The following is a 13,215-nucleotide window of genomic DNA, read 5'->3' on the forward strand; positions in this document are numbered from 1 at the left end:
AGCCTCTCCCATTAGCTCTGTCATGTGTTGAGCTTGCCTCACCTCCCCTGTCGCGTCTTTTATAAAACATACTGAGTAAGACTGGTATGACCTGAAGATGGGTCCAAGGAGAGTTCAGGCTTGTGGAAAATCCTGGTTTCATAATCAGATTTCTTTTTTTTTTTTCTGCATCATTGTTGAGAATGTTGGGTACCTTCACCTATATTTTATATGTTAGGAACTAAAGAGAATTGATATCATATGACTTGCAAAAAATAGGATTCGGCTTAAGAAAGTTACATTTTTAAAATAAATGTATTGAATAATAAATGTATAACTTTAAAAAAAAAATAATATGGTGTGTTGTGGTGGCTCAGAGGTTAAGCACAACCCACAATAATGTGGCACCAGGCACATTATTGTGGCAGACTAAACTTTGTTCAGTAAGTGAAGACACTTGTTTTTACTGTTTCCTTTATAAGGGTTGGGAAGGTGGATTCTTGCTTGCATTATAAAATGGCACTATGTGCCTGGAAAATATAAAATGTCTTTCCTCTAATTATTTTTTCAAAACATAAATATACTTTACTGTAGCTAAGGAAACATGGAGTTTAACAAAAGTTATTAAAATGTGTTGCTTTTACTAAGCAGGTTGTGAAAATGCTTTGGAAGCTACTACCTGACTCTTGTTCTCAAGCTACAAGTTGATGCACTGCAGTGATAGATGTGTCGCTGCTAATAAGAGTGGCTTGTTTCACAGTTCTATCCAAGCATGTAGTTATCAGAAAATGATCTGACACCGCAGAATGAAACTATTCTGCTCCTGGAATACCATCCTATTCTGAGTTTCTTTTACCACTAACCATTCCCTTACCTGACCTTCAGTTACAATTTGTGAAGCAAACATAGATGGGCTATTTCTTTTTCAGGATTATGTTAAAACCACTTCAATATGTGATACATTTTTATGTCATTATGAAGAAGTTATCTTTGATTTTTTTGTACATTACTCTATATAGGCATAAATCTCAGGTTCTTTATGATGTTATCTTTTATGTCTTTGGTATTAAGGATAGGAATTTAATTTTCTCTGACTTAACGTAGATTTACAGTATGATGCCATCAGCTCAAGGTCTTATCTGGTTTTTAAGCTCAGACCTCATCTCTTCCCAACTTATGAGTAGCAAGTCTTTACTGTTTTTTTTTTGTCAAAGAAAGCCTAAAGGTTTGTTCATTCCTTTCTGTTTTCAAGTGAATCGGTCATTTGAATGTTGGAGGAGATGTTTATTTTATGTGAAAAACTGCACTTCTATTTTAAAAAGTTTTTCTCTAAACAAATAGGTTTTTCCCCTATTTGTTGATGAACTTACTTTTCATTTGGAATGTGTGCATTTGTTTAGCTAGTCTAGCTGTCTATAATGCTTAAGTTTCTTTTATTCTTTTAAAGTTTTTTTGTTTAGAATTAATCCTTTCCAGAAACAGTTGTTAATTCAAGCATGCTTGATAGGTTAGCTCTACTTGACATGTGCTCCAGTTGTCGTTTCACTGCAAATCTTTTTTACTCACAGAATAAAATATGAAGCTTTTACACTACCGTCATAATAATTTCATCCATGCACATGCAAAATTTTCTACATAGACTATTGAACCAAATTTTGATGACATATGTTGCCATCATCAAAATCTTAGGAATGTTATATCAGTAATTTTTAAAAACTGTATTTCTGAGTTTTATTAAAAAAATAAATAAAGCAGTGTTTCCAAAAATTTTGCAGCAAGTTCAAATAAACTGTCATAAGTCCAGTTGGCGAGCAAAGGTAAAATATTTCTTAACTCGGGCTTGGATAGAAACCACTTGGAAACTTCTGACTGCAAAAAATTGTCTTAATCCTATAAAGCCATAGCAACCCCATATGCTGCTGACATTGGGTACATTAATGGGGCAAAAGCACAAAGATATTAGTAGGATCTAAATTTAAAGCTTGAGTTTAAGATTTAGGTAAAACTTGAGTTTGCACATTCAATTTACTCTAAATCTATGTGCAAAGGCAGATTGGCTACATAAGAATCTCTGCAAAGCCAAGTGCTGATGCAAATTTTATATATTTAAATGAGGCACTTTTCTTCCATTTAAAAGGAATACCACCCATATTTATGTAAATTATAGCCAGAGGAAACAACCTCTCTTTCTTGACAGCCAAAATTGTGGCATGACTATTTGCTGGAAAAAAAAAATAAGAACTGGTAAAAGCATCTCACAATTTTGGCTCAGCAAAAAATAAAAACACAAAATTGGCAACAGCTGTGTTGGTTGGGGAGTTTTTCTTGTCTTCTGGTAAGGTTTCTATGATATTTATATATAAAAAATAGATTTCTATTGAAACATTTTCTAAATCTTTCTTAAAATTGTTGGTTTATTTTTATTTTTTTTAACCAGAATACAACTCTTATGATTGTTAAATATCCCAATCGTGCTTAACAAGCTGAGATTGATAAATTCAAAGCACCTCTGCAAAGAAGGTCCATTTGTATTGCTTGACTTACTGTAGGTGAGGTGCTCTAATAAATATATGTTGTGTCTCTGCTAAGAAAATGTATCACATATATACATTTTGCAACAGTGGTGGCAAGCTTTTGGCATGTTTAAAAAATATTTAGCTATAGCTATAAATCTAATTGCAGATGCTCCAGCATTAGATTCCTTGGAAGGCAATACTGCAGGTTTGTTTACGTGAAGCTGTTTATCTTTATTTGTGGTAGAACACAAAGCAGATATGTAACTATGCCATAACATTATATGAGAAAGATGATTTTGAAGGATGGTCTTTCACTCCTAACAATGTCTTAATTACACATGAAACACACATAAATAAATTCTTACTCTGTTCTGGAATTTCATCCTGTGAAAAAGATCAAATATGTAAAACTAAACTTTGGATATACTTCTAAATCCCTCTGGTGCACCTGGTTGTAAAATGTTGTCAACTAGAATAGTGTAGACATGTTCCAGTAGTTCTTAACAAGTACTATTGGCAGCAGCTGTATTGGTCTGTGTGAAACTTGACTGAAAGGTCTTGATCAGGAGCTCAGATCTGAGAGAGCAAGGCGAAGTTAGTTTTCTCTTGGTGACAGCCGAGTGCTTCTTCGGCTTGTGTTCAGCTGCTAATGAGGGAATCTATGTGTGTCTGCTGAAGTCTTGTGTGAAGCTGAGTCTAAACTGGAGGAGGTGAAGACGGCCGTGTTTTCACCACTATTTCTGCAAAACATTGTTCAGTCACACTTATTTTTATTAATATCTGGTTTTAGTTTTATTGAAAAAAATCCAGTTAGCAGTGTAAAATTTTGTGAGAAAATATTTCCATGTTTCTGCCTGCATATTGTCCTGGTCCATAGTTGTTTTCCGCCCCATATTCCATTTCACATGACTTAATCTATCTACAATTGTTTGGGTGGAACTGTGGACTTGCATCTTTGTCATCTTTCTCTCCATGCTGACCCTGTGGTGAACTTGTGACACAGCCAAAGTGTATCCTGCCTCTTTCCCTATTACAGCTGGGAAACGTTCCAACCAATGCATGATACTAAACAGGTAGGGAAATGAATGACTTAACAAAAACAACCACAGGAAAAAGCCCCAATCCATCTACACTGTTGAAAATCACCCAGAATTTGGATGGCCTTTTGAAAGATGTTCAGATAGCTGTGGACTCCTGCCTCCGAGAAATTCATTTTAAACAGAATTTAACAGTTCATTTTTTGCTGGACTTTCCAGCTCTGTTATGTGTTCAGTTAATATGCATATTTTATAACGTATTTTAAAATCTAGCATTAGCGATACAGTGGAACAGCTGTTCGCCTGAAACTTGAAGGGTTTCAAGTCGATGTTGTTATTGTGGACTTTAAATTGCAGATACAGGCCTATTAATTGAAATCTGGAATATAAACTGAATGTTCCAATCATGTTGGAACTTGATATTGCATGAGGTTTCTCTTAGGGCTGGACTTGATGCTTTTGGGAAAAAAAATGTGATAAATTGAAATTGATAGTTAGATATTGTAGTAGCTGACGTTATGCAGTTTAACTTACGATGCAAAAAGATATAATCCTATTGTTAATACCACATATATTCTTTTAAATTATTGCACCAGCACTTAAGTGGAAATTTGCGCTTTTGGACTGTTTTTGGAATACCTCTCTTTAGTATTCCTAACAAGAAGATGAAGGACTCTTATAGTCCTATTTAAATTAAGGCATTCCCTGAGGAAATTCAGGCATTTTTTGAAGAATGGGTTTTATTGCTGTTTTTTTCTTTGTTGTTTATGTCACAAGTTGCATAACACTACATGTACTATCCTCTGCCTGAGGCATTGCAGTGTATTTTGTTACGCTGTATAATGCAGATGTAACAAGTTTTTGCTCATTTTGCTGTCAGCCTCATATAGAGGAATGTTAGCTTTAAGTGACTACATGACGTACTGGTCCTGACAGCTACCCATATGGTTGAAGCATGTTTTTTTATTCAGGGAATGAATGAGGTAAAAATCCTCTGCTGTCTCTGACCTCTACCACCAGGCTGACCTTCCCTGTCCAAACTCAGTATCTCACTTGCATGTCACTGGAAATGTTATCAAACGGATGTCTTGTTCAGTCTCTGTACTGGTTCACTTTTACACATCATATTTAATATGAGGAGAAATCTTACATGAGTTTGAGCTATGTGAGTGTAAGCAGGCTTGCTGATTAATGTATCAAAATAGACTTTTTTTTTTTTTGCAGGCATAGATGTTGTAGTATGATTTAGCATTGCTTCTTAGGGCAAATTGTCTACAATGTGGTACTAAAATGTCAAACAGAAGTATTAACTTTGCATAATTGTGATGCAGTTTAATACATTTATGTTAATGCAATCTTCTGAGAAGGAATTGGTTAATAAAGCAATTGGAAGTTCTTTTTTTAATAATATAAGTGATTATGATGATTCTTTAACTTTCACTGTGTGTCTGCAGGGACTCTCTGCATTTATGGTTACATGAATGTCAACGCTGCAGGCCAGATGCCGGTGATGGAGGAGCTTGTCAGTGAGAGGTGAGAATTAATCAACGTTTATCTTCTGTAATCACTGTCATTGTGATTAAGCTTCCTAAAAATGATCACGCTGTATAATGCACTACACACAAAGAAAGTTGCTTATCTCCAATAACTTTTACAATATATCACAAATAATACAAATATGAATGACCACAGATAGTGACAAGTTTGTTGGTTTCCTAAGTAAAAATATATTATCAATTTCAGCCATGACTGCAGTTGACAAATCTTTCACAAAAAAAAATTATAAATAAATTGAAGTTCATTTATTTAGTGAGGAAAAAAAAACACTAAAGTAGCACTACATTGCATGGCACAATACATTGTATTGTGCAGATGACAAATTCTCTAAAATATACTAGCTTTGTAATCACATTTTGCTTTTTTTTAAGTCTATCAAAGCTTTTTAGAACTTCCAATCATGAGTTTGTGATTTTCTATTTCCTCTGGGATATATGAATATGATGTGGCACAGAGACCCATTTCCTTTAATAACTGACCAATATTCAGAATAAGGACTTGAGTTTAACTTGAAGCCACCCACATTGAGGAAGGTATGAGGGAGATTAAAGTCGTCTGCAAAGATCAAGCATAGAAAACTATTTTTACGTCACCAATTCTCCAGGAAGCCAATAAATGATCTCTACATGCCATTCAGTGAAATTGTCTTTTAGATGTTTTTTCCCCCTTTGAACCAAAATATTGTAATCAAATGTTAGTTTTTTCAGTGAGAGTAAGCTGCTGCAATTGAAAATTAATAAAATTAAATCACTTGTTAATGAGTGTCAAGTGAACCCACTGGTCTTTGTCAGCTACATGTGTGAAATTGTCTGATATGCATTTTCATGTGGTCCATTCTTTCATAATGCTGCTATTTTATATATCAAGACATAAACTATCATATAATAGCACGCAATATGTAAGTGGTCATGTTCTTATGTCAGCTCAGCTTCGTGACCTTAATTAACACAGATGCCGTGAGGTTCTATTTCTTGAGATCTAGTGCTCTCTGAACTGAACATCCACACTGATGTTCACATGCTTACTGTGTGTCAAATACAATATAACGTACTATGCTATCATGTCTCTGTAAGATGTTATTGCAATGTGAAAAACGGGTTGTTGCATGGCATAGCTGTGAAACTTTACCAGAGGCAGTTAAATCCACATACATGATGAGCACTTGTTTGGTGTTTGTTGATGGTGGGAGCTGTGTAACACATTCCTCCACACCATAAAATTCCCATCATTGTCATTCAAATGTGACCAGTCACTGACCCGTAATGGTCTGCATTCACTCTCAATGCAACTGCAAACAGGTCAAACAGGGAACTTTCTAGTTTTCAGCTTAAGAAACAAAACAATTCTTTAAATAGTTTCATTTGTTCACTTGCATTCTTTATTATCAAGGAGCTTAGATGAGAAGTTTCTTCTCTAGTTCTCCTTTGCATTGAAAGAAAGTTCTTTTGTTCTTGTGGTGAGAGCATATACGATACAATGCTACAACCTTAATGGGTCAGAAAAATGCGTTTATATTCTTCTTAATTCATGATAAGATATATGTGTTTTTTAAAATGTTAATATAGGCAGTTATAAAAGTTTTCAGTGGAGGTTTCACAGACCCCAGATATTAGCTGGGGTCTGTGTTCACTTACCTCTGCAAATACTGGGGCTTACAAGAACTTATATCTTATCTACTCTTTTTTTCTTCTGAGAACAAAAAGTAAATTTGTATAATCACTTGAGAGTTCAGTTCACTTTAAAAGCTTAGCTTGTTACTTGTTTTATTCTATTGTATTGTTTTTCAGTACTTACCAAACAAAAACTCAAAATGTTAACTGTGCTCTTTTTACTCTTTGATATATGCTAAAGTGGTCAAGTTTTGTTATTCAGAGGGTTGCCTTGACATAACATTAAAAATGCCTCAACTGCAGGAATTTGGGTTGTGTGTGTGTGTGTGTTTTTTTAATCCACAATCATTCATGTTTGTTTTATAACATATCCTCCATTTTTATGGACATAAACTTGTGTGCAGAAATAAAGCTGAATATGTTCTTCAGCAGTCATATAATTTCAGCACAAAAACACAAAATAAATGCATTATATGCTGAGTTACTTATTTTAGTGTGCACTTATTATTAAACTCTTTATGGTGAAACTGCAGCCATTGATAGTGTCGTGTCAAGTACAGCAGTATCAGAAGCCTGCAGCTAAAAAATGAATTGGCAGTCCTGATTCCTGCTTCAGGCTTATTCTCATCTTCTTAAGGAGCGTTTGGCTCTGCTGAGGAAACAATGGGCTTTGTGGGATTTCTGCTTCACCGCTCACTGCCTCTGTAGTCGTTTTTCTCCTCAGGCTTGTTGATTTCATTTGAACACAGATCACGTTAAAACTGTTGTGTGGTATTTTTTCCTGTTTTGGATTTTAAAAATAGCAGTTTCTTCTGCTTGGTAAAGTTTCAAACATTTCAAGGTGCAGATGAGAGATAACTTTTTTCTGACTAGCCACAGTTTGCCGGTATTTTTCTGACTGTTGCTTTGACACACAAAGTGACAATGAAAAAAGAAACGGGTAAAAGACAAAAGAGATACACATTGCTACAATACTCCAAAAGTATGCTTTTGAGCAAGTGTTATTTTATATTCAAACGTGAAATTATACTCTCATATCATATTAAAACAATAAATTATGTTTTCACACTCAATGCAGTTTTAAGGTATTCATTATCTTTCAAATATATGTTGTTGGGCTCTGACCAGCTTTGGTTACCACCCTGGTCTACCAAGAAGATGGCAAGTTTAATTTGTCATTCATGTAGTTTGAGGAGTGCAAGCATTCGAATGACAACAGCTTCAAATATTTTAGGATTTCCTTATATAAGACATAATAAAACCAGACCTCTGTCTGACTCTGGATTCTTCAGTAGCATATGAAGACATTGAGTCACTTGAACCAGCAGGAGTGACTTATGGTTCATTGACATGTGCTGTATTAATAACCTCCAGAATGACAAAAAAATAGAATTAAGCCTCCATTCAATACAATTCAATTCAATTAAAGGTTGAGAAATCACAACAACAAATATGTGGAAGTGAAACTTACAATAAATCCTTCTGTTTAGTCATGAGCGCAACAACAAAGGAAAAAAAAAATCTGTTTCAACATTCTTCTTCTAGTTCTCATTTAAAGTTTAATCATTAGAAACTCACATTTACATGTAATTTACTTAGTTATTACATATATTTATTAAGTGTGAATTTTGAACGAGTTCACATGCTCAAATGTGATTTTAGCATCTAAACAAATTAATTAATAGTTTTAAGGAGGGGTAACATTAAACAATGTAACATCAAAGAATCCATTTGGCAGCTTTACAAATTAAAAATGTGTTTTATCTCCTCAGTAGAGCCTGTTGTCGTTTTGTAGCTATTAATTAATTGAATGTCTTTGACAGAATGTTACAGAGCCCCTTATTTATTGGTATTGAACTTGACATACTTTAATAGTTTAGAGCAGTATTTCCTTTGAAAATTTTGAAAACAATAATCTTTCTCATTTGAGTGTTGAGCTGTCACAGTACCTGTCAATATTATTTTAAAACTATTGCTTAGAAAAAGAAAACCAGTGACTGCCAATCAATGCACCATGCACACAAGACTCCTGCAGACTGAGATAAGAGCTTCTCTCCACATTCAGATATTTGAAGGAAAACTGTTTAAAACATTTTACCACAAGTTATTGTTTATTGTAAGAAAATATTGTTTATTGTCTTGAACAATAAAATATTTTAAGACAATAAAAAATATACAAAACAAATGCTTCCTACTAATTTTTATAATCAGCATTATCAATGACATCGATTATAACAGTCTGGTTGCACCAGCTCTGTTGTACACCGATTGTATTAGACTATTGTTTTTGCTTTTCTGAGGTAGAGATTTGTTCCATAAAAAGTGTTTTTATGATTAATTTCAATGGAACTCTGTGATTAAGTGATGAAAACAAATGTATCAATTAAAACTGTAACACCACTCAGGCCTGAGGTTAAAGGTCAGAGAGCTGACTACATCTTGTGATACTAATCTTCTCCTGTATGCACAAAGCACAGAGTAAAAATTTCCATTGCAACACAGACCAAAAAATCAGAAAGTCTCCGTTACGTAAAATATTGTCACTCTTGTACAACAAACCTCTGTGGTTTGCTCAAAGATTCTATCACTTTACAGCAGCTTTTCACACTCAAACAGAACGAGGTTTAGTTACAGTACAGAAGCTTTGCTGAGCTCCTCAATTTAAAACTCACCCTTGTTAAGTTAAATAGTTGCATAAATGCTGAAGGTCACTTATTACTGATTCCTTTTAGCATATAAAAGTGAGCAACTATTGACAAAATTATTTTTTTTAAAATCAGTTTGGCTTTTGTTGCAGCATCATTGAGTTTATCTCTAAATACAGATTGTATATTATATTTTGCATTCAAAGGGAGATCTTTTTTTTTCCTTCAAGGTTTTATAAATACTTAATTAGCCAAAATAGGTTATAACACAAAACACAAATCTGATGTTTATGAAATGATACACCTAAGCTTGTAAACTAGGTGAAAATATATATTTTTCTTGTCTCATATTTTTTTTAAACACTGTTTATGATCACAGTCTCTTGTCACCTTTAATTCACAAGTACATTGCATACATAGGTAGAAGTGCAAATTATACAGCCCTGCTGAGTGGGGGGAAAAATCATGCATTAGTTATTGATGATCAGATATTCGCATAATATACACTTAAATAGGAGAGGTGCAGCATTTCTTCTCAGTTGACTCATTATTCAAATGCCATCTATTGCTGGTTAAACCTGTACGTCCTAGCTTTTGTTTTATAGCAAAACAGAATTAGATTTATTAAAGTTCTGTAATGGCATGAAATCATACAGAGACCAAATTGCACTAACACAGGTGTTAAAGCTGATTACCAATGGAAATCACAGAGGTTGTTACTCAGACTCATTGTTTCTGTTGAGGCAGTAGGATGGTGAGAAAAAAGAAAATAAAAAAAATAAATTATTGATGTTTTATTCATAGCAGAATATACCATGATCAAAACCCTAATTTGGAAGATACTTAAAGCTCGTTGCCTATAGATAGTAGGGGGAAATTTGATTTATATGTTATTTAGACGAAAATGAAACCGTTTGTATGCACTGATGATCAGAGTCTGATTTATATATACAAAAAAAAGGAAGCTGCAAATGTCAGTCTAACATCTGGAAAGTCACACAACTCAAAGAGTTGATGCCTCTGCAGGAGAAATGATGACACAGCTGCCTGTTTCAAAGAAGTTCATGATACGCATTACATAAGATTAGCTGCAGATTGTAAGTGTGGAGAGATTCATTGCTACTTTCAAGAGGAGCTTATTCAGCCACCCCTTACTGTGGGTTTTACGATTTTGGCTGCTGATTAGACACATATGAATGCGCTTAAGTTGCCAAAGCCACTGGTGTAACAAATTAGTTTTTATGTTTTACATGCAGCAGTGTTGGATTTGTTGTGGTGGTTGTGGCTGCATTAGAGCCTATTTTTCATGGGCAGAGTAGGTTCAAATAAAGACAAATTGCTGCTGTGCGCATTAGATCAGGAATGGGTGATTAATTTCAGATGAGTTTCTATCACTGTATGAACTAAATCATTCTGAAGGTATATTTGCTAATAAATTCTGAATGTAATTTTCTATAAGCTGCTAGTATCAGCAAACTGGATCTGAACAATAAATTGCATGCTATTCTGATATTTGACGTCATACATTAATTATGCTCTGAATACTTATTCTCTAGAAAGACAATTTAAAAAATATATGCAAGTTCTTGTATTTTATTGTGGGAGTCTTTGGTCTTGACAAAGACTATTAAGATCAACAAAAAATATATATTAGATATAAAAAGAAAAAAAGAAAACCTCATCCAACAGGATGGGTATTTTATTCGCACTCTAAATGCATTACAATATGAACTAAAACACTGACAAATTATAAAACATACTTCTGTATTATTAATGGATAAACAAATATTGTAAAGATGATATTCTGTATAATCTTATTTTAGAGGTCAATACTTTGTGAAAGACTTGTTTCTGTGCTTTCTATTTACATTGAACTGACATTGCCATGCACATAACAAGGCTACTGTAGCGCCACACACAGCTTTGCTGGTTTACATATTAAAACCAAGGTTTTTAAAACAAAAGCATGTTTGATTTTAGATTTTATGCTGAAAATCATTTGCATATGGATGTAGTTTTTCCCAGAGCATTTTAATTGTGACTCCTCAATACTTCCGTTTTGTGTTCTCTAATCGAAATTTCATCTTCTGTCCATCTTACTTGAGTCTTGATTTAATTTCAGCTCGTCTTTGACAGGGTTTTTGGAAGCAATTTTTTGGTTTCCTTTCAATAGCTGTTCTCTACAGCTGGCTATAGATTTTCTGTTCGGCTATGTTGGCTGAAAAATAACCTTTTTTTTACTTTTACTCAAAGTAAAAGTAAACAAATATATGCCATTCACTCAGCAGATTCTAGCATAGAGTTTCAAAGAGCTGCTCTTCTGCTTTTGGGCCATGCTGTTGGTTTTGGATCTCTTTTTCTATCTGTAATTTAAGAAAACACAGTTTCTTGGCATCCTCCTGCTCCTCGATGCCCTTGAGGGTTTGTCTGCAGTCTTCTTCTCCTCCCAATCCACCTTCATTCATCTTTGTCTTGATGAGATTTATTGGAATAGATCATCCCTTCTGGATTAGTTCTCAAATCTATCCATTGTGATTCTTCCTGGGAAACTGCGTTAGACACAGATTAAACCCTATTTGCAGTTTGCTCAACAGTGGGGGCTTTTCAGGGGAGAGCGTGGATTCGGTAAGAGATCTGTATGATGTGATGTGGCACTGTGAAAGACATAATGACGACTAAAGAAAGGTAGTTGTCTTTGTACATATTAAAACTAGTGCAGAGCAGGAAGTCACACTGAGTGCCCAGTGACATACAAAAAACAGATTCAGCTCATTACGCGTTTCCACCCTGCTGCTGCAGTTCTTGCTGTGGGAACGTTTGATTTACTGTTCTTCTTCACACCACATTTGATGTGTTCCTGGAAGTTATTTTAAAACTTTTGACTGTTTGCTTCATTGTAGTTATTTTACCTAACATTTAATCCAGCCTAAATGTTGTTTCCAGCCTCAAAGATTCAGTAGTTTTTGTTCATAAGTGGCTTCAGGACATTTGAGAAAGGATCCAAGGGTTTCAGTCAAGAAACTGATGCACTATTCTGTTTAAAAATCTTATATATACATAGATAAATTCCTATCTGCATATCAAGAAGAAAGCAATTTATAAAAATACCAATCTGTTTTGAACAACAGGAATAAACCAAAATGTACACTAAGACTGAGGTAACTGTTATTTAATGCTTCTAGTAACTATATGTTTTTGGCATGAGTCTGAGGAATCTTTGCCCAACTCCTTAACCCTCACCTGTGAGCTGTTTGAGGAGTGTCTTGTATGTAAAGCCAATTTCAAGTGATTAAGATCTGGACTCGGACTTGGACCTGGAATTTCAATTTCTTAAGTCTTGGCCTGTCCTCTGTGGATTTACTGCTATAATTGTTGTAATCAGGAATGATGCATGCAATCACATTTTCATGATGGCAAATTTAGAATATGGCAACTAAAACAAGAGGCGACTCACTGGACCTTCAGAAAACCTGAAGGTGTATAAATACACTTAGACTGTTAAAATGAGACAAAAAAGCAAGTGTATAAATGTGTGTAAATATAACAAAGTTGGATACCTATTCACTGAATGTGCTGCTGGGATTCAGTGAAGTTTGTCAGTTAATAAAATACCATGTTTATATATGAACCCAAACCTTCTAATTACTGCATTATGTGGATGATACAACATCCAGTAATTCCCTGCAGGTTTTCTCATAAAATCCCAGTATTTCCTGTGAGATACATTCATCATCCATCACCTCAAACACATCAGTTCTTTACTGATTTTCTGTCTGTACATTCAATTATAGTAGATTTACATCAATTTGTTGAATCTCCATTTGTGCTATTCAGTGTCTGTGCTTCCGTCTGCAGACCAAGGAGGCAACAT

The 13,215-nt window shown here is 34.4% G+C and overlaps 1 pseudogene; it reads left to right on the plus strand.

Moving 5' to 3' along the window:
* LOC129360518 (5-hydroxytryptamine receptor 4-like) overlaps positions 1–13,215 on the plus strand; it is a 133,124-nt pseudogene that overhangs the window by 35,242 nt on the left and 84,667 nt on the right.

This window comes from Poeciliopsis prolifica, unplaced genomic scaffold (assembly GCF_027474105.1).
Source record: "Poeciliopsis prolifica strain line A6 unplaced genomic scaffold, Auburn_PproV2 SCAFFOLD006, whole genome shotgun sequence".
NCBI classification, from domain to species: Eukaryota; Metazoa; Chordata; class Actinopteri; order Cyprinodontiformes; family Poeciliidae; genus Poeciliopsis; species Poeciliopsis prolifica.